The sequence below is a fragment of the Chamaea fasciata genome, unplaced genomic scaffold, assembly GCF_029207755.1.
Source record: "Chamaea fasciata isolate MVZ Bird 193981 ecotype frontalis unplaced genomic scaffold, bChaFas1.0.hap1 SCAF_3, whole genome shotgun sequence".
Classification (NCBI taxonomy): domain Eukaryota; kingdom Metazoa; phylum Chordata; class Aves; order Passeriformes; family Sylviidae; genus Chamaea; species Chamaea fasciata.
Window position 1 is genome coordinate 7,616,281 of NW_027094088.1, and position 26,951 is coordinate 7,643,231.

Sequence of the window (26,951 nt, forward strand, 5' to 3'; positions counted from 1 at the left end):
TGAAAGATTCCTCAAGCTGTGTGCTCTTCTGCTTTCATTGCCACTTTTTGTCCTGCCAGGAAGGGTGTCTGCTGCAGATTTTGTGCCTCGGGAATGCGACGGGGAAGCCAGGAACAGACGCAGAACAGCAGCACACTCAGTTCAGTGGAGTACAATGAACTTGGGGAAGAGCTGCTTCCAGAGGACCAAACACAGGAACCCAGTGAGGTCTCAGCTCTGGAAACAAACACAGCAGAATAAGAATGGCTATCCTGAATTTTTCTCAAATTGTCTTTCCAGGCTCACGAAGTAGCAATATTGGCCTAAATATTAAAAAAGAGAAAACCGTAGTCTTACTACTGAATTATTTTAATTTGATTTCTCATCCATTTCATTGAAGGTGGCTTGTTCTGTGTTGTTTTAATCCTTTTGGAATTGGTTGCACTTAGAATCCCTCATAAGAGGAACACCAGACTTTCTCCAGTGCCTAATTAGTGCCTGTATCTTCAATTCTCAATGGTTTGGTGTTTTTTTTTCCTCCTATCACAATTAGAAAACTTTGCCTTTAAGGTGAAAGGTCTGATTGCAGTTTAGTGTCTGGCTGGCAGAGCCAAATCTTTTCTACAAGAACCACAAATATTGAAGGATTCCTAACCCAGTGGTGTGAAATGTAAAGTGGTACAAATGTAGTAAAATGAAAGCTAATGAACCCTGCTGTAGAAAATTAAAGCTGCGTTCATAGCTGAGACCCTCCTGTCAGGAAATGTGGTGACATGCTTTCTTCATAACCATGAGTTAGCAGAGTTTACAGCACCCTGAACCTGCTGTAGATATTTGCCAGAGTTGAATTTCTGGTGGGACTCTGCCGGGACTCATGGACAAAAAAGGGACAGCAGTCCTTTCTTCTGAGTGGATCTTGGATTGCCTTGTAAAATGCAGAATTCTGCTAATACCTTAAATGTAAGAAAACAGGAATGAAAGGGTTTTAAGATGGATTTTATCTTGATAAATGAGTGATGCATTTTAATGTACCATAAACATGTAACCCTCACCTCTCCTGCATTTCAAGGTAACATATTGTTTTGTTTCCAGTTTACCTCCCACCTTCTAACTGTTGTTCTGTTTTCCATTACTGCAACTTGCAGTGTAACAACAGAATCGTTGAATCATATGAGAAGGGTCCAGCAAATCTTATTTGTTCCACCAAAATTCCTTCCATGTGTTGAAGCTTCCTTTTTTCTTCTGCTAATTTTTGTCATGTGCTTAATTTTAGTCATTTCTCCCACACATTGGAGGCCAGCATCCTTCCCTCACCACTGACAGGTTTCGAGGCCTTACAAGAAGTAACTGAAGCCTGTTAGATTTACCACATCCTTAGAAGAATGTAACCATGTGCATAACTTAAAGCTGCCCTCACAAAGAGGGGAGAGCAGAAGAGCAGAAAAGTAGGAGTTGGGCTGGCCAGTGTAATTGGTGGTTCAAATTAGAGATGCTAAATAGTACAAGAAGAGAAGAAGACAAGAGCTAGGCCTCTCACTAATATTGGGGGAACGTGATTTGAAATTGGCTGTCGAGACATAAAATCAATTACCTGAGGGATCAAATCAGATGAGGGAAAATCAAATCAATCAAATGAGGGAAAATGTTGCACCTGCAAGGTAAACCGAGCGAACTCTTATGGGCTGGTGCCAGGCAGTGTGGGATTTTGAGCACGTTTCTGCTGGAGGCCTTTTGAAGTCTCTCAGCTTGAGCTCACGATCATACAGGATTTGGGCAGGAACTACTGTGCACTTCATTTGCTCAGCACTGCATTTTGTGCCTATATGTTTGGAGGCAGATTTCCAAGCTTTGAATACCTCTTTCCTTTGAGAAAGGATAATTTGGGTCATTGGTCTTCAAAGAATTTTTTCCAACAACGGTTTTGATTTGCTCAAGGAAAGTGAATGGGAATTCTATTAGAGGCAAATGCATAGCAGAGACATCTACTACTGCCCTTTAACTGCTGGAGACTTTGCTCTTGTGTGTTTTATTCATCTCATAAAAAACAGCTTAGAACCTTGTAAAAAAAAAAAATCACAGAAAAGATGTGGGACTTAGCACAAATATATACCACACACATAGGGTGGTCTTTCCTTTGCGTGTCTCCAATAAACTTCCCTTTTTTCTTCATGTTGTTTTTTGCCAACTTCCCATTGTTTCCTCATATATGAATTTCCTTTGGCTCGGGCCACGCTACCCCCATTGTTGTTGTAGGCTTTTGCTCTCTCTACAAATTTATAGCTCCCCAATAAAAAAAAAAAAGAATGAGGATACACTTTATTAGCAGAGCCAAAGTATGTAAATGTTTATAAGAAGCAATGCTTATAGTAATCCTAAGTAAACTGTAAGAACATATAAAACTTATATGCTTAAAACTTTTCTGGACACTACATTTTGGTACAGGATTAGAACTTTTGCTAGCCAAAATGTTCAGGATTAGAGAAGTGGAGGTGTGACCCAGTGCTGTCCCATGTAAATTTAGAATATGGAAGGTTTTTTAAAACTGTGTTTGAAAAAAGCATTTGAGAATGTTTTGGTGATATTTACAGCCAGTCCCCAGAGGGATCTTTGCATTCTTCCATTGGGTCAAAGGTCTGGGTTTAGAGAGGTGGAGGATCCACTGGGCTTCTCATGGCCAGGCATCCATCAGTACAACTCCTGTCACAGTTGTGCTGATCGGCAGTTGCTGTTCCTCATTCCCATTCTCATGGAGAAGCCAAAGACTCCGGAATGTGGATGCAGAAGCATGGTCTAAATTATCTGTCTTTTGCAATGCAGAAGTTTGCTTTTCAACACAGTCTTTAATTGCACAGAAGAAGTTAGGCAGAGTATTTGCACCAGCATGCTACTTATTATCAACATGTTTTTCATTTGAGGACTCTTTTTTTCCAGATCTGTTTGAGAGTATTCTCCTTTTCTAAGATGTTGGGCTTTATTTTTTCTTAATCTTAGGATCACTCAAATTTCCTGTAGAGGAATAATTCATCCATGACCCTCCTCTATCTGTTTTATTTACTTTTTCTCATATGAGATGAGTTTGTAGTGCTGCCTTTTAGAATAGATGAAGGCTTTCAAGGGTCAGAAAAACCTGTGCAAATCACTGTTTTGATTTACTGGGTATTACTGGTCTTTAAAAAATACACCTGTATCCCTTCCTGGAGGCAATAGCTACAGCTAGACTGAAATATTCTAGTAAAAAAATAATATTTTCGACCAATAAGCCTGCAGTGCCATTCTTTGGAAGTACTGCAGCAGTCTCTGTATGGTGATTTTTCTTTTTTAACATATTTTTGTTTTTTTCAAAAATGAATTTTTTGTTGGGAAAGAAAAGTGCATTTCTTCCTTCTCTCACCTGTGTGGGCATGACTGAGCATTTTACTAAAACACAAATTAATCCCAGTGAGTTTTTGAAAGCAGTTGGTGAACTGTAAAGTTGGCTGGGAAGTAGTAGGGATTCCATGGGAGTCCCCCTCACAGGCCATAGTGGGTAGGGTTTGCTTGTGCTCTCAAGTGTCATTTCTTCTTTGTCCCAGCAATAACACCTCCATCTCATGACTACTTCCAGGTATCTGAAATTTCTCTTTATTCTGCCTTGGAATGAAGACAAGTCCATGCAAACTAGTGACTCTTTCATATGGTTTCACAAAAAGCAATGACATCTATTTCAAACTGAAAAACCCAAAGGTTTTGATCAAATTCTTTTTTTCCTGAAAGGGATTAGAGAACCCTCCTCCATGTTAGGAACATTACCACCAAAATCTCTTTCCATGGAAAATTTAACAGAATTGTATCCTTTTATGAAGGAAAGCTCTGTGAAAAATATTCTGGCCATCTCCTCAAAATGTTTCACAAACATTTTTTAAGCACCTAATTTGGATTTGCACTTGTGGCTGGGTTATGTGTCTGCAATGAAATGTGTTGTTATTCCTTTGGACGGTTACTGTTTCTTTGTTGAGTCTGAAATGAGAATATCTCCTGTGTTAGTATATCTTTTGTGCTTCTTCTCACCTCCTTCAAGCTAAGCCACAGAGGAAGTGTCTCCAATGAAACCTATCTTTATCCACTGCAGCTTGTTCTGCTGACTGCAGAAACACTGTTCACACTTGAACAATGCATTGAACCCTCCTAACCTGGGTCTTTTCTCAGTGGTCCTCTCTTTCCTAAATGCAACCAAGGAAAAGCTGGTTTTATTGAAGCTGGACTCTGGAATCTTCATTACTTAAGTAGGTTTGATCCTGGTTTACAGTCAGACCAAAGAGAAAGGACTTCACAAATGTCCACTAATAATATTTCCTTTTCACTGGTCTCCAGCTGTAGTTGTGTCTCTTACAGCCTGTGTCTCTTTGGTGGTCTTAAACCCAGAAGACTCCTTCCAGAGTTCTGCTGCTCATGCCAGATGCCTGCAGTGAAATTCAAGGGTGGTAGGAATGGGCTCCAGCCATTATACAACCACAAAAATCTCCTGATGATTCAGAAATTTCATTTAAACAATAAAAAGCAGGGCACAGATAACAGAGAAAAGACGAAAAAAAAAATAAGATGCAAGTGTCTCTTCCTTGTATTTCATAGCTGACATCTGGTGTAACTAAAGATTTCATTAGTGCAGCTGTTGTCCTGCACTGTCTGCTTTATACTCAGTTCTTCCTATGAAAATGTAATTCACTAAATCTGGGCTGACTGCGTTGACTGTCCTGTTCTTAAGATACTTGGGTGACTCGGGGGGTTGCTCTCACTTTATAGATCAGGCTATTATCTGTGTAGAGCTTTATAAGACAGCAAAAAGGGATAGTGATGGTGGAAGTTATTTGAGTCAGCAGCTGGGGCAAAGAAGAAATAAAAGATTGGAACATTTCTTTTTATATTCTTGGCAATAGAATTGAGACCAAAGGCCAAACTAGCAGCTGCTCATTCTTGCTGAGATGTAGAGATTTCTTGGGGAGATCCTGAGTCCCATTTTCCCCTTGTGACAGCAACATTTATCCACTGGTTCTAGCACAGGGGGTGTCTGACCTCATGACTTTTCCTTAGTGATTGTACAGCCAGAGAAAGACAAGAATTGCTCCTCTAGAGCAGGAATTCTCCTGAGTGCTTCTGATGTGCACAACTTTGTTGCTGATGCCTGTGATACCAACTCTCATTTTCAACTCCATCATGATACAAATGGGAGACTGATTCTGAATCTGCTCCATGGCTGCCAGGAGTCAGCAGGTTACCTTACAAAGGTGGAGGTTTGTTGCACAAACCAGGGGGCTGAAGGTGACCAGCTGCAAGTTTTCTCTGCTCCCAGCTTTTTTGGTGCACATCAGTTGACATGAAATCTAAGCCTTCATGGTGGAAAGGGAACAGAGCACAGGAAACCTGTAGGAACTTAAAGGCAGTAACTGCTGATGGTGGACAATACTGTGTTTCACAGACAGTGAAGGAGGCAGCTCTGATGATATGAATAATCATCTTTTTCTACACTGACTTTGGTTTTTAGTCCTCTGACGACTGTGCCCCTTTCTTTGATGTTCCTATTCCAGGTGTGGCTGTTAGAGCCTCTCTGGTTGCATTTTCCAAGAAGAATTAGCCCAGCTCAGTGTGTGTCCCAGTGCCAGTTGTGAGCAACACGCCCTGGGAGTCACTGTCGTGACTATTCACAGTTGGCAACACACATTTGGACACACAGAGGAGAGCTGGTAACAGAGTGTTACAAACCTGTGGGATGAGCTGTCATCTGACCATGAATTTTGACACAAAATTTAGGTCACATGGAAGTTAATTGTCTATATCCTTTTTCTGGTTCTAGTCTTGGTCAAATTGGTTGTTTGTGCTCCTTTGAAAAACCACGCTGATGACTGTTAAAAGGCCTGGAAATGTTTTGCCTTTGCAGGGAAAAAAAAAAATCATCTGAATCTTAACTTTGAGCTTTGTGTACTGGGATGAAGAATGTTATCACATAATAATTCAGGGAAATTATCTCCATTCAAAGCATCTTCAACTGACCACAGATATGTTCTATCACATTCTTTGCTACATCTTTAATGTGTTAGTGGACTTTTATATCCCATTCCATTTGTGCCTTTCCCCTTGGCCTGTCACGAGACTTTTTTGTTTCATCTAATTCTTCAGCTAACAAACAAACAAGATTATAGGAATAAGATTGTTAAAACTATTTGCTGTTGGGAAGTAAGTTTTAATCAATCAAATGTCTTACATGTTTAACAACTGCTTTAAAACAAACAAAAAATTTATGGGGAAAAATCCACACACAAATAATGTTGGCTTTAGTTTATGTTCCTTATTCAATTGAAAATACCGTTGAAGTCACTCAGATTTTTGCAGAAGTGAGAACACAGAACATCAAGCCTTGGTTCTTTTAAATATGGCTTTTTATTGCATTGACAGGAACATGTTTTCCTTTGATATTTAAGTTCTGAGAAAACTGTATCAACTGGTAGCAATGTAATTAAGGAAAAGAACGAGTGAAATCCTCTCCAGGCTAACCACAGGCTTTGGAGAAAGCTTCGTTTTCTCAAGCACAGTAGCAATTGAAACCTCTTCACTCAGCTCTGTCACTATAAAGCACGATGGGTATCTGCTGCTGGTTATTCACACCTACTCTGCATATTGCCTAAGATTCAAATGGCCCTGAAAAACAAAAAGTTACCATTTAAAGTGAACCTGCTAAGCTTCCAGGCAGATAATTCTCTAATTAGAGAATCCCAGAATAATAGAAAGGTTTGGGTTGGAAGAGAACTTAAAAGCCATCTCACTCTAAGCCCCCTGCCATGGGCAGGGAGGGACACCTTTCAATGTCCCGGGTTGTTCCAAGCCCTATCTAACCTGGCCTTGAACACTTCCAGGGATGGGGCAGCCACAGCTTGTCTGGGTAATTTTTGCCAGGACCTCACCACCCTCACAGGGAAGAACTTTTTCCTAATAACTGATCTAAGCCTCCTCTCTTTTAGTTTGAATCCGTTCCTCTCTGTTCTTCTATATAGTCTCTGTGTTTCTTGTAGGCTCCCTTCAGGTACTGGAAGGATGATGTGGTCCTCCACAGTGGGTTCCAGGTTAATATAAAGGAGAGACAGCTCATGTTTGTTTTTCTTATAGTACTAATAAAAAAAAAACAGCTGGAAAAACCCCAATCAATTAAGAAGAGGGCAAGGCAGGAATTTTTGATAAAAATATAATTTGGAGATTCTGGGGTTTTTTTCCAAGCCAGAACAGCTTCAAAGATAAAAGTATGTTTCAATGAGTTTCTGATTTTTACACTTAATTTTGAGCAAAACCAGCCAGAAGTTGCACTTTTGGCACAATTTAAGTGAAATGTTTTGTTTTCCGGAGGTGAATGACTATTTGTGATGCAAATGGCTGTTTAAACAAAAAGATTAACGGTAAAATATCGTGTATCCTAAAGAAGCAGTTCTGTCCCACTGCTGAGAGAGAGGGTTTATTTGCTTGGTCACAACGCTCGGAGCACAGGCAGGTGAGTTTGCATTTTCTTGTCCAAATGGAGGCAGAAGTATCATGTGGGAGCTGCACTGTCAGCCACAGGAGTAAAACCATGTTGTCTTTTCCAGCCTGGTGCTCATATGGGTGTATCTGCTTGGGAGCAGAAATTAGAGGTGAGGGTTGGGTTACTGTCTTCTGGAAATTATCTGGTCAAACCTCTTGCTCAGAGCAGGTCAGCTTCAAAGTGGGTTCCAATTCAGACTTGGATCAAGGTTCCACTTCAGCATGCCAGACAGCAATTCACAGGATGATCTTTTGAGCAGATTTGTATTCCAGCTCTGGGAGAAGCCATTTTACAACTAATTCAGATAATGTAGGCAGCAAGGTCCCAGTGCTGAAGAGTAAAAGTCTCACAAACTCTGTGAGCTGTTGAGATTAAGAATGGAAGTAATGCCAGTTCAGGTCAATATGTAATATCTGCGCAATGTCTGTAATATCTGACACCTGATAGAGGAGCACCAAATGCCACAATAAATGGCTGCCTGAGAGGAACAGCTGGTTTGTCAGGAGAAGAGCAACATGGACCATGCTGGCAGGTGGTTCCACAAGCTGTGACCCTGATGTGGCACAGTGCAGTGCTGCCAGCAGCCCAGCACAAGTGTTGGCAGCTGGATGAGTCAGTGTACTTGGCATCTCTGTGCAAATGGGGACAGTAGGTGAGTGACCGACCCTTTGATGTTGTGGCCAGTCTGTCTGGGGCACAGCCCTGACCACAGCTGTGACACAGCTCTGGAGCCTGACACCCTGCCAAAAGCTTATGACTGGGACCAACCACCCTCTAGAGCATCTCCTCATCTTTTCTCTAGTCTGCTTGAAATTGTGCCCTCCTGTCCAGGCTGGCCATACTGAACTGCTGTGACCTAACCCAGGAGATGCTCTGACAGTGATTCCAGGAATGAGACAGATCCCTGGGGAAGGTGGCTGTGTACAATGGCTTGTGACCTCTGGCTGTGGTCGCAGCTGAGAAGTCACAGTGGGGTGTGGGTTGCAAAGCTCATGCTTGTGGAACAATCTACTCAGGCAGTCTTGGCATGGGATGGGGATTTAGCACTGAAGCACCACGTTGGGGCAGTAACTGGCTCATGGGGGACTATGCAGCTTCTGGATCACCTCCAGAAGAGTCACAGGAGGCTTGGGAGGGGGTGAGATAACTTTTCCTTTGCAGGCACTGTCACTGCCGTGCGGCCTGACGGGCTCATGCTGTCTGTGCTGACAGCAGCAGTGGCCTTGTGGCTGCCTGGCCAGCTGCTCCTTCTGCCACCTCCCACTTGCTGGAGTAAGGCAGGGAAGGCCAGCAGGGACTAGCAAGGAGCAGCTGCAGCCCAGAACTGGATGTAGGAATGGGAAGGCTGCGAGGAAGCAGTGCACCATGAGTCCAGGATGTGGGTTTGTGTGTTGGCATGGAAGGGATACATCTTGCAAATAGCCTCTGCAGGGAGTGCTGCTGTGGACATTGGGCCGTGCCCCTCTGACTGTGGTGAAGCTAAAATAGATGACATGAATATTTTCCTTTTAGAAATGTCCTAGAGGTGTAGTTCAGTTTGTGGAGATCCTAATATAAGAATTCAAAGACAATTGCTGGCAGAGGGGGAAGTGGATGTGGCCCAAAGCATTAGGAATTTCTTCTTGAGCAAAACCTCATATATTAGTAATCTTGAGACTGAATAAAATCTCCTAGGCAGTGAGGGACTGCAGGTACTAAATGCAAGTTGAATAATAATCCATACCCTCTGAGAAAGACCAATAGGACAAACTCTCAGGGACTAGAAATGGGTTTGCAATTTTAGAAAGTGTAACAATTAGGGTAATATTAATAGTTTGTGGTACCTGATCAGAGGAGCTGGTTGCTAATATTCTCAACGTAGGGATTGATTTAGATGGATAGGAAAGGGTATCATCATAGTGTTCATAGTTAAACTGGAAAACCCTTTGCTTCTTATGGGAAGTACAAAGCCAGCTGCGTCTGGCCAGTGCTGTCATCTGCTCATAAAGTATTTGCCCTACCGAGGAGCAAGTTCTGGTATCAGTACCTTTATATATTTCAGGAATGCCAAAAAAGGGACTGAAGAACACCTGTAAGAAATTTAATGTTAGAGTCACTCAAGAGATGCTTATGGGAGTTTAGTAAGTTGTTGCAGGGATTGTGAATGTTTCCCAGAGACTCTCAGTGAATATGTCAGTGCTTAGTACAGGATAACCTGTGCTGGGCAGTGACAGCCTTGGCAGAAATAATGCTGAAAATGTGTCAGTATCACAGAAGGAGGTGGGAAGAGAGACAGCCAACAAATCCATGGTCTACAATATCCTTTGCATTTCCCGAGATGAGGAATAGTGTGTCTGAGCTACTGCCTAGGATGGGAAGGTGGAATCATGGCAACTGAATACAGTGAAGGCTCAGAATGCAACACAACTCTGAGAGTATTTCTTGTATGGGAGAATGTCTGATCTTTGTTCCAGAGCTTCAGCCTTATTAAAGCCCTCATGTCAGCTTGTGAGGAAGGAGGAAGGAAATGTTTAAAAAGCAATCTGAATAGTTTAACCTCCCTAGTGGCTCTCTGCCCTAGGCTAGGATTTAATGTGATGTGCTGCCTAGAGGGGTGGGGTACTCCTGTCGCCCTGTTCTAGTGATTTCAGGGAATACCAAATTGGATATGTATCCAGATACTGGCATCAGGCTTTCACAGGGTTATGTGAAGTACATCCTGCATTTTTCATGTGAAATTCTTGGCTTGGAGCTATTTAGGTCACCAGGAAAAACTGGAAAAAACAGTGTCACAAGAGATCATCCTGCTACAATGTATCCTCTATGCAAATAGTTAGGACATCTGAGATTGAAAAATAAATATTCAGGGGCCTTCTACCTTGGGAAAAATGGCATCATCAGTGGATGTGCACACTGAAATAAGTAAAAGAGTATGTAGCATCTTTCACTTTGGAAAAACTCACCCATCTTCTAACCAGACATGGACTGGACACTTGCTGAGCAAAAATGAAATTAATCTATTCAAAATTTCTGTGTCATCCAGGTTCAAATTACCAGAGGGGGATTATCTCTATGGGAGAGGTGAAAAAGGAATGATTAATAGGAGCTTGGAAATGATTTGTTTGGAAGGTTATGAGCCCAGCCCAGATTTTGATAGGAAGGAATGTTAGATTCTCAGCATGCAAGTGGGTGTGTAAAGGAAATAATCCTTCGAAAAATAGTCCTGGGACTTACAGTGGAGACCAAAAGTTATTTCTGAAGTTGGGTCAATCACTAGTAATAAGTCAGTTTCCAGGCTGGATGCTGGAATGGCCTGGATTCCTGGTTCTGAGTGATGATCACAAGAGAAGTTGGTACCAGGATTCCTTGTGAATTACACAGAATCAGAAGGGGTTTTGCACTCGGGTGGTGACAGGAACAAAGGCCAAGAGATGACATTTTTTTGGGAATGCCCAAGTCAGAGACATGTAGAGCTGCTCTGCTAGATGTAGCCTTTTGGCCTAAGGACAGACCCAGCAGCTGTGTTCAGACTCTGCCCTTTGAAAGAGATGGCTGTGATGTGGTTGGAGAGGGAAGGGTTAAGGAGAACAGCCATAGTACCCAGAGTTGTTGCGCTATCCAGGATATTACAGATGGGTTCTGTGCTTTGCTTCTCCCATATTTACATCCTGCTTTGCAAGTGGAATCTCAGTTACAACCTCATTCACCCCGTGATGGTGAGAGGTCCTGCCTGGGGTACTTTGAAGGAGATCTTAAGGAGAGAAGGGGCACTGTGCAAATGGCTTGGGGTTTTGTGTGTGTACAGTGAGGTTAAACAAGTAAATCTCACTTCCTGTTCCACTGCTGAAAAACAACCTCAGAAAAGGGTTTGTCAACAAGGGAAAGAAGAATCATTTTGTAAAAGGCTGAACGGTCTGAGGAAGGTCCCAGTGTGCATAAGAAAGTATTCAGCTTGCTGGCATTGGGGATATCTTAATTTGAGGGAGGTGGAATAAGGAAGTCCCTTTCTGCAGGTCCAGGTTTGGCCATGCCTGTGTTTTCCTGGACATGTTTCCATATGCCCTTTATAAATGGATATGATCCTCCTCTCAGCTTGAGCAGCTGGTGATCAGCTGGCAGGTTAATACCCTGGAGAAGGTAAATTTGAACCCAGAAGTTTCTGGAGCTGAACCACAACCATGCCCAAAGTCCAAATGATTTTGGTGTCCTTTTGCTGCTCCTTTTTTCACACAGAGGAATTGCCTACTCTGATGGCAGAACTTCCAGTGTGCGTGGCAGGCGCAGGGGTCCTTGACAAGTATCCAGTCGGCTATGTTAAGCTTCTGGGAATGGTTCTCCTTCACTGAATCCCAATGAAAAAGCATCTGGTTATTTCCTCTAGGGATATGCAGTGTGGATTGATAAAACCACCTCTGTGCTGCCCATTTGTATGGCCATTTTTTATCAAAGGAAGCCTTTACACAGAGTGTTACTGATAATCCAGGAAGAAAATCTGTGAGAAATATGTGATGACTTCTACTGAAGAAGAAGAAGAAGCTTCTTCAGGAGAGGTCATCAGAGAAGCAGCTTCTGCAACTGTTGGTAAATAACTGAGAAAACATACTATTTACTATAAAATAAATGAACAGATTACAAAGGCTGTGATTGCATGCATGGAACAACTTGAACTTTTTAAAGCCTGTCTGCAGAATTCAGCCTGACCCTGTGGAAGCTGCACAGCCATTGGAGGACCTCATGGAAAGAGAGGAATTTCCTCAGTGTTGCTGTAGTTAGCAGCAGCAGAACTGGCTGTAGTGGATCTGTAGAGGACAGACCACTGTTTCCACCTTTCCCAGTTTTGCCTCTCTCCTTGCTGGCCCTCTGGAGCTGTCCAGCAGAAGTCACAAAGGTGTTTTGTGACAGTGCCTGGTAGGAAGACAATCCTCAAGTTGATCTCAGCCAAAGCACCCTGGAGAAAGCCCTGGTGTACTTCTGCTTAGACAATCATTTATCTTCCATGGCAGCTGACAAAAAGAGCTGAGCAACTTCCCCCAGAATTTCCATCTTGAAGAAAACCCTGACAAACTGCTGTTTGTCTCAGTTCCAACTCTGCATGAAAAGGTAATATAATGGAAGATTTTCTTGTGGGTTGAAAAGCTCTGAGGAGTTTTCATGAGAAATAACTCCTTGGCAGAGTGAGGCAGTTTAGTCAAAACCAGTCTGTCCTTCCACACACTGTGCACAAGTCATGGAGAGCTGTGGTTTCAGGGCTGTTAACTTATTATTTTGCTTTTCAAGTCATGGTCTTGACTTTGTGGATGTGTCTTTTCATGCCTGTCATTCCTATCTTTGACCTTATTTCCAAACAGAAGTGTTGTTGGTCTGCAATTTCATTATGAGCTTGGCACAAATCGAGACTTGATACTTCATTGAGAGTACAAAATGTTCTCTTAAACAGATGAAATGAAACTAGACCAATGGTGCATTGCCTCTTGCTTCTGATGTATTAAAACAAATGAATGTGATTCCTCCTGTAGCTTTGTACTCAAACAATAAATGAGACCAGAAAAGACAATCCAGACCAAATCTTTCCCCATCAGAAAATGGGATTTTGTTACAACAGAAATAAATCTCTGCATCTGTTTTGTGGTGGTGTCCCATGGGAGCCATAGTTCCAAGGCTCTCCTGTTTTATTCTCTCCCCCAGGACCTCAGTGGTGTCTGAATTGCACTGCAGGGGCTGCTCTGATACAACACTGTTTTATGAGTGATGAGGTCTGGCAAGAAAAGCAGGTTTTAGTGGTGCAGATGCTGTAAGACACTCAGAGCTATTCACCTTCAGCCATAGAAGGGATTATTTATTTACCAAGATGGATATAGACATCCAAAAAAAAGTATTTGGATGTAATTTTTTTTCTGGTGAGAATTCCATGGCAATCAAATTTTTTTTTTTCCTGCAGAATAATAAGAATGTAATTACTGCTTATTTTTCAATCGGAGAAATAATTCTTTGGGGTGTTTTCTAATCTGTTTTTCTTCAATTCCAGTCACTCTAATGCGTCCCATCTGTTTGGGACTCACTTCCCTGGGCATTTTGCATGCCCTCAGTGAGAACCAAATGAAAAGTCTGGGAGTGACTGGACATACAGGCACTTAACATTCCTTTCCTGAAGAGAGTCTATAAGAGCAGGATTCAGAGTTGTTACAGAGGTAACAGAAGCTGAGGCATTTGCACCAGTTGTTCTACAGTCTTAGGTAAAATAAATTTTATTTATTTAAAATAAATTTACCTCAGTGACATTTTCTTATTTCTCAAATTTTCGCTCTGCACTGGAGGTTTCTCATCCATCTGATGACATCGGTTTTTTGGCCAATCCAAATCACCCCGACTGTTCCATGCTCCTTCTGATGTCTCTCTCTTCTGCCAAGGTAGAGCCCTCTCTTTGCCTTCCTCTCAGTGAGGAATCCCAAAATGCTTAAAACTCTTCAGTGGAAGAAAACAACAGGCTTTGGTTGAGTGATTGTCCAGTTTCCTTCCTTGTTTCTTGTGTCACGGACAGATTGTTAAGAACTGAGCAATGATGCTGTAGTGTGCCTTAAAGGGAAGGGTAAAAAGATGTTTAAGGTTTAGGAAAGAACACTAGAACCTCTACATCAAGCCTTGAAGTATCACAGAACATGTCTTTTACTCCTCATCAGCTAACAGCCATAATACCTGCCTGTTTTTTATACAGGCATGATGGAATTATTAGAACTGGGCAAAGTGCTGGACATGACATGACTCCTCTTGAGCTTCCTTTATTCTGATATGTTTGCAGTCTTGGCTAAGTATTGAATCTATTTAGAGACTGGTTTTGTGGCTTTGACATGTGATTGGGTGATATTGCTAATTTCATCTGTGCTATAAGGGGGAGAGGGAAATAATTGGCTGCTCTGTTATTTCTTGTGGCGTTGGAAATAAAGTGTTTGACTTCTGCCCAAAATAGTTCAGACTTGGTTTCCCAAGATGCTGGTAAAACATCAAAATACCTCTGCTACAATCAGTATTTCTGAGTGCTCACATGAAGGCAACCTGTGGATAACCAGTTCTAAGTATATAAGGTGCAATAAATTTCTGAAGGAAGATAAGTCTTTAGTGAAACTAAAATATCATAGCACTCCTTATTCTGAACTGTTATCAAATTCTTCTCAGTTGTGGTTTCTGTGGAAAGCTGATTTTCTCCATTCCCTGCTCCAAGAAGTTTCTATTTTCATTCACCCTAAGAAAATAAACTCACTGGAAGTATATATAAACATTTGCTTCAAGCTACTCCAGTAAAATCCAATCCAACGTGTACAGAAGTCTTTCCAGTGACTGCAGTTTGATCATTTCCATTCAGTCCTCTAGTGAATGACAGTTCCATTTAAAAAGAAAATAAGAAGAAGGTTTTGGTGAAAAATAACATTTGGAATTTGTACAGTGAACCAAGTGGAACTGGTTTTCTGCTGTGTTACACAGTTGGGTTGTGCACTGTACTTTCAGCAGTTCACAAGTGTGCAGAAATACTGATCTGTAGTGAATCCAGTGTGATCTTTCCCTCCTGATGCTTATTGAATACATACCTATGAAAATTCTTCACAGGAATGATTTAACTTGATTTCTATCATACTATTGCTTTCTCTGTACCCGGTACTTGCTATTTTGCAAAGGCATCTGAAAACAACATGCACTAAAAGAAATCCTGAAGAGTCCTGGTTAGGTCCCCTGGGTTCAGAGGGCACAGTCCTTCACTGGCACTGTGTAATTCAGATCCACATGGTCACAGCTTCCTCAGCAGTGAAGGGAATGACTTTACAGGTCCTGGTCATATTTTGGTTTGTAATCACGCACCATCTTGTACCTAATCAATCATTCTGGATTTCTCTGATGTAATTCTGCAATGATTTCAATGTGGCACCAAGAGGAGCAGACTGCATCAGGACTTTTGTTATTAGAACTAACAGCAGAATCACTCAGCATTCATCTCAGGACAGACAGATCCCATGTGTGATCCCATGTGTGATGGGAGGAGGCACCTCAGCTCTTATTTCACACTCTTCAGCCAGAGCCTGAGCCGGCCTGTGGGCTGTGACTTGTCACCTTCTCTTGGCAGGGCAGCACCCAGGTGACCCCTGGGGTGACAAGGCATTTCAGATGGGGTTGGTGTGCAGCTTGTCAGTTCAGCAAAACCCCAAGGAGTGCAGAGTACCCCAGCTGGAGGACTGCATTGCAATAGACATCTGATTTCTCCTCCTGCCTTCACATTAATCTCATAGGGCTGTTTCTCTACATGTCATATGTTTTCATTCTGACCTTCTTTACCAGTCAGACCAAGTCCATACAAATTCCTTGTCCGGGGCTGGTTTTCTCTTGATGATGTGGTATGCAGAATGTCCCTTTCCTCTAGTCAAGCTCAGATCATATGTCAATCATAGGAAGTGAAAAAAATATGTGGTTCAACCACAAAACCAATTTCCAAGACAGAAAATCAAAAATAGAGATGTTGCAGAGTGGGATGCCAAAGTATCATTGCATCTGGGAAGAGACAACTGGGTAAATTAAATAGAATTTTTCTGTGGAGATGTTAACGAATGGCAAGGGTGCTGCAAAGCCTGCAAAAATCTCTGTAGTCCTTGGCTTGGGTGAGTAATAGACTGGACTTTGAGTGGCTGTACAACATCCTAATTATTTATGGAAAAGGTAGCATTATGTTTTCCTAGTGACCTTTGCTCAAGTGTTGATTTTCACTTGCTGATTGTCAGCCCTCACATATGAGTTATCTGTGCAGAACAAAAGCACTAACACAGAGGAAACTGGAAGTGTTTGGTGGTGTTTCCCCTGCCCTCCTGGCTGCACATTTGGAATAAAACAACTCCAGCACTGGCTTCCAGTAATGAGCTATTGCTGCCTGCAGTGCTGATTCCTGGTGCTTGGCCCACTGTCAGGGTGATGTGACTTCTATTAACTGCAATGTCCCATATCCATAGAGGTGTTCAAAAAATAAGCAGTCAACAATTGAAGAAGTTATTTGCTTTTGTTTTGTCTGCTGACTACCAGAACTCTAAGATGCTGTTTTCCGTTGCCTAGCCTAGAGCAGTAGGTGTGACCGAGATTGCTGAGGAAGCAAAGAGTGTGTAAATCTTGGACTCTCAGTTTATAAAAAAAATAATAGAAGGTTTGGTTCAGCTGTATGCCTTTGCCGAGGGGAAAATGGGCCTGAATATTACATCGTGTTGAGATTTTCTTACTTTTGTCCTTCCCCCTGGAGCCTTGGAGTGGGTGATTTAAAATGTTCTGCCAACTCTGCTCTGAACCCTTGTAGCAGATACCTGAAGCCTTCTGCCTGCTATTCTGGCTGAAGAGGACCCAACTGACTGAAGTTCATAGAGCTAAGGGAGCCCTCCCCACTAAACACACAATTCTACAATGCTGGTGGTTTTTTTCTTAGCACTTAGTACATCTGAGAGGGAAGGGGAAGGGTGTTATTTCTCACCAAGAACACAGCCCTCAGCACTATTGTTTTTTTCATCCGAAGAAGCGTACTGTAAGATGAGCACCAATTTAAAGGAAACAATGGGAGTGTAAATGTCATTTAAACATATACATCTGCAAGCCATTCTCTCCTGAATGCTTGGAAAGTTTACTGTGTAAATATTGCTTTTTCTTACTCCTTCCCTGCTCTGCCTAGCTCTGATTGTTCTCAGCCTGGGGACACGAGGAGGGTGCAGCACACGATACCAGGCTGCACCATCACTGCAGACTCCTTAAAGTCCAGATATCGCCCCGTGCAGAGCAGTTGAAAAGCTCTGCCATTAAACAGGCAGGTGGAAGCCTCGGCAAGGAGCCCAACACAGGAACTAAACCATTGCAGGCATGGCCCCATTAAAGTACCTTTCAGTCTGGAAATGAGAAAAATGCCTTAGGCAGACCATTCTCAAAATAGCGTTGCAGACACAAAGCCAATATAAACATTAGATGCTCTTAAAGCGCATTTGTTTGAATCGTGGGGTTGAATTGACTCCTTCACCACTGACAGACAGTGCATATATCTCACTAGCAGCTCTCCAGAGGGTTCTCAGCTGTTTGTGTGGGGAGACAGAGACTGTTCTTCAGGGAGGTTTCTGTAGCATGGCTGTTTCAAGGAGGTAAAAGGTCAACAGCAAAGTTCTGGAAATGTAGTAAATAAATACTCTGACAGCCCTGCCCATCATCTGTGTTGACAGAATTCTCCTGAAGTTATTAGTGTTATTTATTTGTTTTTACAACAGCAGCACTAATTTATTTTTATTAGGAGCCCCAGCTGTGGTTGGGGTTCCATTGTTACAATCAGTGGAGGGGCATGTCATAACAGGCAGGTCCTCTTTGAAATATCCGTGCTTTACTCTGAGCAGCAAGGCTGTGTATGGGAGGTAAGGAGGATTCTTCTTCTCCTTACTCTACAACTGGAAAATGGTGGCATGCAAAATTTCGCAAGTTGGCCAAGGCCAAGGCCACCCACAGTCCAGAAACTGCAAGCTGGGGATTGTAAATCTGTCAGCTTTAATGAGGTGTCTGGCTGGGGAGAGTCTCATATGAGTCCAGTTTAAAAGTTAAACAGAAAAAGCCCTGCAAACGTACTATAGGCAGGCAGCACATGGTGTGCGTGGTCAGTCCTGCCGAAGGCAGGGCAGCGTGTCCCATGCACTCTGAGTGAACGTGTGTGTGTACTCCCCTCAGTCTAGGTCGAGGCAGAAAAGGGGAAGACTTCAAAAGAGAGAACAAGGTTTGCTGAAAATGCAGACCAGACAATCCTGAAACCAAGGATTACCTCCTTTCTCAAAAATGAGGCAGCCATAACCACCTTCACTACCACGAGTGGCATTTCTGACATGTCCCTCTGCCGCTGCATTAACAGTGAACACAGGCTGCTTTTTCTGGATGTGACAGGTGTTAATATTGTAAATCAGCAGAGAGTTCCCTGACCCGCTCAATGAGGTGTTTCCCCTCACACCTGCAGCTGTGCAGGTGCTCACAATTAGGTGGATGATATTTCCTGACTTTCACCAAGAGGTCAAATACAAAGCGCAATGATATGGAAAATACTGTAGCATGTGGTGGTAGAGGGGGAAAAAAAGAGTGGGAAGGAAAATTATTTCCATTCTGATGCAAAGAACTGTCAAAAATTCATTCGTGAACTCTTGATATTTCCTGTCCTCCCTCATTCTGTACTTTCTGAAGTATGAAGACAGGATGGTCCAGATGGAATGAAGTTGCCAGGATGACGGAAGGTTGTTTGTGCAAATTGAAAATCTTAAATGTTTTCCTTTCTTGCATTTAGGACGATGGTATTCACAGGTAGCATTTGTGTTGCCATGACATGTGAAAGCCACCTGGGCTTTAAAAGTCATGCAGATATTCACGGATTTTGTCCTGCTTTAGGCACTGACCAGCCAGTTTGAGCTACTTTTTGAGAAAAAGCATCTATAGGAGAAAGCCTGTTCTTACCCAAAAAGAGGACAGAGTGCTACAGAGAGGATTTGTGTTATGGAACATGCAGAAAAGTCCAACTTCTTCTGTCACCTTTCATAATTTCCATTTCCTTAATGGCAGCATGAATTGATCATGTACTGGGAAAGGTATTACCACACACAGGATTCTAATGCTGTAAGGCTGCCAATGGATCTGAAGGGAAAACAGGGAATTCGTCTAAGAATGACCCTGATTTTGCCAAGTGAAGTCAATGAAAAAACTTCTATCAGCTCTGGCTAAGCTTGGTTTTGAGTGCCATAATTAAACATATATTACAATTCTGCCTCCCTGTTTTACCTTGCAGTAGAAATCAATCCTTTTAAATCACAAGCATTTCGTTTATTTATCATGCTGTTGTTGAGTGGGTTAGGAGGTGCAGGCTCGGAGTTTGCCTCTGACAGCTGGGAAGAGAGGAATGACTCAACTGGGCAAGGACCCTGTGAGTGACAAAACCTTTTCCACACCTTTTCAGTGTGACCGAACCTCATACAAAGAGGCAGAATGGCTTCAACAGTTCCTTACTGTCACTGTCTGGGGCCCTCAGGGTACAGCCCTGCCCATGAGAAGGCTGATGAGCAGCACTGGCAGCCCAGGCCTGGGGCACGTGGATTAACCTGCTCCAATGCCACCCATCAAACCTCTTGGTACAATAAATAGGGAACACATGATTTCTCCATCTCGTCTGCAAATGCCACATTAACAGTTCACATTGCAAGGGGAGGAAGACTCCTTTATTAAGTGCTAAAATAGGCTACTTCAGCCCAGTCCCACATAATTAAAAACACCTTGTTCATCACTACCTAATTTTTCCTCAGCTGTTTATGTTTGTGCTTGATTCTTCGCTGCTCTTAAATAAAGGAGCTTTCCAATTTCAAATAAAGAATGTTCTGAAAATAACTTTGATTCTTGTGAATCAGAAGGCTGCCTAAAACATACCCAAATACTCTTCCCCCCCCCTTCTCCTTATTGCAGCTATATTAGAGCAATCTGGGAGCAAATCCCCTCTAGTCACCGGTAGGACCTGGGAGGTGTTTGCACCTTCTAAGGGTGGCCAGCTCAGTTGGCCACACCTGCACTTGCTTTGGTAGCAAGTAGGGAGCTGGACTTGTAGGGAAAGGCTGCTGTGTAAGTAGTGTGCTGATGCTGCTTTTATGGAGAGCTGTAAGCTGAGGAAAGGCTGAATTGGGAATATACTGCTCTTATGAGTGAGCTGGAGCACTTCTGAGCTTGAGGTAGAGACCTTTTTATAGGGTGATGATGTTAGACTGAGGAATACTGCCTGGATAAAAGCTGCTGCTGTGAAGGTGCCTCCCGAGGAAGAGGAAGGAGTGTGGGGAAGTAGTGAGGACTGGAGTTCAGCTGCTCTGCACAAAGTTTCCTGATATGTCAGGACTTTTTTCCCTTGGAAAAGGGCAGACTACTGAGAGCAAGGAGTAAGAATGAACGACTTGGCAGTGTGGCTACAGCCCTGGTTGTGCAGTGAGTCTTCAGAAGAACGAGGCCTGGCGTGCTCTGCCTGGTGCAGCTGGAGAGAAAGGAGAGAAACCAAACCCTGCTGACTTGGGCTGATGAGAGATCAGAGGTTGCTTTTTCCTCAAGAATATGCTCCTTTGAAAGTCTGGGGTCTTGATTAGCCCATTTGCTGTTACCTGTCTACAAATGGCTCCCAAATGAGATCCACTTCAGCTCCTGGAAGTGATGCAGCATTAAGAGGTAATTCAGAATGGTGAGTGAGCCTTAGGGGGCCTGTGTTGGCTCTTAGAGCCTCAAGATTTGTTTAGGATGATATCATAGCCTGCAGTACCCTTGGCAGAGATGATGGGCACTGAATGGCTTCATTTTATGTACATATATACAAGCAGATGCATAAATAATCATAAATAACCCCTGCAGAGCTGTAGTGAGCCTGCCAGCCTGCTCTGAGTGGCTCCGTGTGCCCTCTGCCTGTGGCTCACCAGTGGGTGCTCCCTGCAGCTGAGCAGGAAGGAAACATGAGGCTGAGTCTTGTGATGCAGTCTGATATTTGAGCCTTTTGTTAAACTGATGGTATGTTGTTGGGGTAATGTCTGTGAAGTTAAAGCTTTTATCAGAACAAGCAGTGGTGCTTTGATTCCAGTACAAGGAGGATGTTGTAAATCCCGGGATATTGCAGGTTCAAGGAAAGGGTGACATCACTTAGACATGTTTTTTAAGCAGGTTCACCAAAATCTGCAGACATTTATTGGTCCAGATGAGTTTGCAAGTGTTGAATGCCTGACCTTCATTTCTGTTGCACTTTGAAGAATTAAGACAGATGTTGGTATATGCTGTTGTTAGTGACCAGAAGGAAAGGCTTGAAATCCTTTGTTCTAGAATGTAAAACGCCATTTTTCTTTAGTTACATAGGTTAGTTAAGATATTCTTAATTCCTGGAGCATTAGCTGTGGCTTGTCATCACCGTGTGCAGAGTGATGGCAAATGGGTTGTTATTCCACAAAAACTCTTTTTTTCCTTGCAAAATCCCTTCTCTCTGATCACAGTGGGTTCAATCTCTGTTTGATCCCTGTATAAGCCATTCACTTAAGAGCTGGACTCAAGGATCCTTGGGAGTCCCTTTCAGCTCACAATATTCTGTGAAATCTATGACCTGAGCAAGACTTTGGGCCACATATTAGGAAACTTGACTGAAATAAGAAACTGGAGAAACTTGCATAACCAAATTTGTGATGGTGATGGCTGTAGCACTGATGAACTGAGTTGCCTTCCCTGTCTCTGTGCTTGGGAAAGCACCAGAATCCATCCTGGCTTTTAACATATTGAGCTGAGGATGTGTTTCGTCCACCTGATTTTTGTTGCAACTCTGTAATACGTTGCTAAATTAGTTTTTGGCTTCTGCTTCATAGATACCCTTCCCATCATTATAAGAGAGAGGGGTGGGAGTTTGAGGAAAACGGGAGAGGCATTTTAAAGTTCTAGGATCATCCTTCTTTTTGTTGCATTAATTGCTGTTGTCCACTGATATTTAGTCATCTCTCCCAACCAATGGAGCTTGCAGTGTGAGGAACACAGTCCAAGGATTGTTTGGAATTATATGCAGTCAAATATCTAGGACACTGGAAGTTGTAGGGATGGTTTGCCTGCTCTGAGCAATGCCTGATGCAATTAATCCCTCCTTTTGAAAAAAAAATATGATTTGGGCTGGACAGGGGGATAGAAATCATTTACCCAACCCAGAACTTTTGAAGTTATTCTGTTCCTTTGTGGGTCAGCAGGGACACTGAGCTGTGTGTACGTGGGTCTCGGAGCTGGTTTATTGTTCCAAGTGTATCACTTTGTGACTTATCCTGGCCACTCCTGAACTCCAGACTTCTTGATGGACTTTGGTTTTTTGGTTTTGCTTTTATCACAATAATGTTGTGGTCCGTTAAGATGGAGACTCACAAACCTCTGATTGGAGCAGGAGATCATTTCTGCCTCGAATCACTGAATCTACTTGAAGACAAAGGAGGGTTTGTCCACTAACATCCCAGTAGAGGTCTGGGGAGCTTCTGGTGTGGAGTGTGAGTCAGGCTGTGGATGGGCTGGAGCGCAGTTTCAGGCTGTCTTGTAGCTGTTGCCTGCCTCTTCCCTGCTCCTCCAGAGTGACAGTGCCCAAAACCTGCAATCCATTAGGAAGTTCTGAATCCTTCCCTAGAAATGTATATACACACAGTGTCTCATTTTATGCTTTTTCTTACAAATGTTTTGGCTCAAGTGACAAATGCTGAGGTAGGAACCTGTCCTTTTCCCTGTCATATCAGCTTCAGAAGCTGAGGGAGGCCTCTGCAAAGGATTTCTTCATCAAATAAATTTCTGGAGTCTCAGCAGAACAGCAATAAGAAACAGAAATGGTGGGAAGTAGTAAATGTAATGTGCATGCTGTAATGGAGGAATAATGGTGTTTGACAGTTGCAACTTAAATGAAATGATTTTTCTAACATCATGACTTAAATTTTGTGGAATTTCTGGCCTTGGAAATGTTCAAGACTCAACTAGACATGTCCCTGAGCAGCCTGGTCTAATTACACCTGCTTTGAACTGGAGGTTGGAGTAGATGACTTCCAGAGGTCCCTTCTTACTTAAATTATTCTGTGATTTTAATAAGAGTATCCCATACCTTGGTCCCTTTCTCTCTGTGTGGTGCGTGATATATGTTACACTGTTTTGGCAGGGATTTTGAGTCATTGAAGTCATTTATACTGAAATAATTTTTGAAACTATTAATAAATATTATACCATACCATATCATTTTACTATGTGCGCTACTCTTCCTATCAGTGCTTGGCTTTATTCATGGCTGCTGTAAATCACTTTAGCCATGTGGATACTTCATTGCAACACTTTAATTTAATTTCTTTCATACATTCACATCTGAACCTTGGTTTTCTTAGTACTGTGTCCAATGTGTGGTGTTTAAAAGGAGATTAATGCTTGGGGGTTATCTATTAGCTTTTAAATTCATAACAAAACCTCTCTCAAACTTGAGCTAAGGCTCCTCAGGGGAAGCCAAATAAAATTCAGGATTGCTTCTAATCTTTTCCTTATTGCTATTATGATTTAAAGGTCCTCTGTCTACATGAGAGCTGGACCCTAGGATGCTTTCATTTTCAGACAGAACTCATATAATGTTAATATCTTTCACGCTGGTAAGATGTCACTGATTTTTTTATTGGCAGTGAATTTGGCCTATTCTGCAGTGTTTCAGGGCTGACAGATTGAAGATCCAACCTCTGCCAGTTGGCTGGGAGGGAAGACCAAGCCTTGGATGCACACATCTTGTGGGAACAGTCTACTTCTGGAAATCAGGAAATATTCCCCTAAACTGCTGATTACTTGGAGACTGTACCGCAAGGAACATAATTCTCTTGCCTTGTTTCTGTTCCTAAACAGCTGTTTCCTGGCTGTGGCTGGACACAGGGTACTGGGCTGGAAGGACTTTGGATTTAGCTCAGTTTGGTTGCTGGTATTGCTCTGGCTGGAGCTGTGCCTAATCCTGGTGGGTGAAGGAAGACCCAGACAAATGATACAGCTGGGGACTGAGGTAGGGTGGTTGAGGAAGAGTGATGGAGGTGGTCATCCTTGACTGTTGAAATGAGGCTTAATTGCTGCTGTTCAACAAACACTGCTGCTGTTCAACACATGTCACAGGCTAAAATCTCCCTTGATTTTAAGGTCTTAATCATATTGCCCTGACAATCAGCAAAATGGACATATTGTGCGGACCGCAAGATGTCAACAAGACACACCCACTGTCCACATTTGGCAGCTTTTTTTGAAAAGTGAAGTAACAAGTGCCAGGGGAGCCAAACCAAACCTAAAATGAAGACAAAACCAGAAGGACCATCCAGATGGGTGTGTGTCTATTTGAAACAGACCTTTTTTCAACAGGTCTCATGACACACTTGTCCCAAACTGGAATCCAAGTCATCAGGTTTATGGTAACGAATGATTCAAAGTGAGCAACTCCCTGCCCTTCTTTCTGCTCAGGTTTTTTGGACTTTCTATGGTGAGATGAAGGAGAGAAGAAATCTAAGACTGTCTGACCTCAAACCTCTAATGTAGAATTCCATTACTGGTGATGGGTAGTGTGCTGTGGGCACACCAAACGGAAAATGTATTGATGAGGTTGATACATGCCTTAACTCAGGGGTGTCTCAGACTTATTTGGGGTGCCCACGTCATTCTTGTAAAGGATTTAATGGAATCTTTTGAAGCCTAAAGGTCTCAATGTGTCCCAAAATATAAGGACTAAGATGATCAGGGACCTGTCTGTATATGTTGCTGAACACTCCTCGTTTACTTTTTCTTCTACTGCCTGGCTATGAATATGCATAGGCAGTTGGTTCTTTATAACCTTACATTCTGTGCACCATTACTTATGTAGAACTGATCATTTTAAATTAAACCTTACTGTTTATTGAATATTTAAAGACATTATTATGAAGTATTCCAGAGTAGAAATCAATAGTTTAGTTGTCCAAAACCAAAATTTTGTTAGATGTTGTAAATGGAGGAGCTCTCAAGTTTTTCCTGCATATTGAAATATTAGCTAGAACAAAAACTACTCCTGAACTTTTTTAGTTCTGCCTGACTGTTGTAGCACTTTCTCCAGCTTTCCAAATCTGCCGTGGTCAATTAAGGATCGCAGCACTTGCCATTTCGACTGAAGTTTTGTAGCTGTGGCTTATTAAAACATGTGGGGGTTTCCTTTCTAATATATTGATGCCTTGGAAGCTTCTACTGTGTGCTCTGCACCCTCAGCCATAGAGAACAGAGTGGGAAAGCAAAACTTTCCATCAGTTCATGACATGCGGTCAAAGTCGCATTTCAGCATGCACTAAACAGATCCTATTCTGTTTGAGTTGGTTGACATTCAGGGATGGAAACGAAATTATAAAAATCATCCCTTATTCATGAAGTCACAGAATGGTTTGGACGGGAAGAGGCCTTAAAGATCATCCAGTTCCAACCCTCCTGCCTTGGGCAGGGATATCTCCCATTGGCAGGTTGCTCCAAGCCTTGTCCAGCCTGGCCTTGAACAATTCCAGAGATGGGGCAGCCACAGCTTCTCTAGGCAACCTGTGCCAGGGACTCACCACCTAATGATGATGCCTTTCTTCCTAATATCTAATCTAAACCTACCCTTTCTCAATTTGAAGCAGTTCCCCCTGTCCTGTCACTTCATGCCCTTGTCCAAAGTCTGTCTCCAGGTTTCTTGTAGCCCTTTTAAGCACTGGAGGGTTTCTAAGGTCTCTCCAGAGCCTTCTCCAGACTGAGCAACTCCAGCTCTCTCCACCTGTCTTCAAAGGAGGGATTTTTCTTTTGCCCTGCTTAACTTCAGTGGATGAGGATGTATTTCCTTAAGAAGATGCTCTGTATTCGGAGACTAGTGTGTTTGCCAAGTACTGCTGTGATTAGAATAGTAAATATTTGTTTTCGATTGAAAACCCAGTAAATATTTGTGTATAACCCATAAAAATGGCTAGAGGCATTTTACAGCCAAACAGACGCAGCCTTGCACTGACCTTTCCCAAAAGTTTTCCTCTTTTTCTGAGAACTCAGTCATATAGTTAGAACCAGAAATAACTGCTGCTCTCTTCACCTTCCAGGGAACTGAAGATCAGGGCAATGAAAAAGCGTATAAATAAAAATGATCCCCAAATGTTCAAGCTTGCCTGAACTTCTGTTTTGAGAGAAGTCCTGATCCAAATCTTTGCACCCCAGGCCCCTCTTTAGTTGGAGGGTTGGTTTGTACTTTGCAGCTTTAAAATGTTTGTTTCTTTCAGAGCAGAGGGGTGGTTATTTATGATGCCCTGAGAAAGGGGTGCTTGCTCCTTTTTTTTCCTTAGTTTACGCTGGGAATTGTGCTGCTTTCATTGTATTTCTGATCTTCTGCTTGCTTCCCAGATATGCACTTTATCCTCTTCAGGAATTTAAAAGGGCTGTTTCTCTAGAAGTCATCTTGTTGGCGCTTTACAAATATGACTGCTCTTACCTAATGCAGCTGCAACTGTCAAGATGCATCAGTTTGTGATTCAGTTTTGTTCTGGATTTCTTGTAGAATCTTCACAATGGCACTAATAATCTAGTCAAAGTGTCTTCTTGGTTCTCCTATTTCAGTAGAAACACAGTGGTCTCTCACTGAACTGATGTGGAAACTGGTTAAGATGCTGAGGCAGAGCTTGTGCAGTGAGGTGACTCTGCTGCAGTCTGGATCTAACAGCAACAGTGCAGGAAATGCTTTCCCTGCTGCTGCTGGGCCTTGCAGGGGGTATGAAGGGTGGGTTTCTCCTCCTGTTTGGGAAGTCTAAAAATTATGGATGAGGCTAGAGCAGAGGAGGAAGCTGGGAGTGTTACAATGAGAGAGCAGTGGTTGTTCAGCAATGAGCCTGTGCCTGTTAATTGTGAGTTCATTTCTCAGTATCTGTGT

The 26,951-nt window shown here is 42.6% G+C and overlaps 1 long non-coding RNA gene across 3 annotated transcripts in view; it reads left to right on the forward strand.

The window, feature by feature from the left end:
* Positions 1 to 19,907: 19,907 nt before the first annotated feature.
* LOC136286363 (uncharacterized) overlaps positions 19,908 to 26,951 on the forward strand; it is a 41,764-nt gene continuing 34,720 nt past the window's right edge. For 2 of the 3 annotated variants that reach the window (XR_010719866.1, XR_010719868.1), the window contains exon 1: positions 19,908 to 20,729. This is a non-coding gene — a long non-coding RNA (uncharacterized lncRNA). The remainder of the gene's footprint in view (positions 20,730 to 26,951) is intronic. The other variant, XR_010719867.1, reaches the window with a different exon arrangement.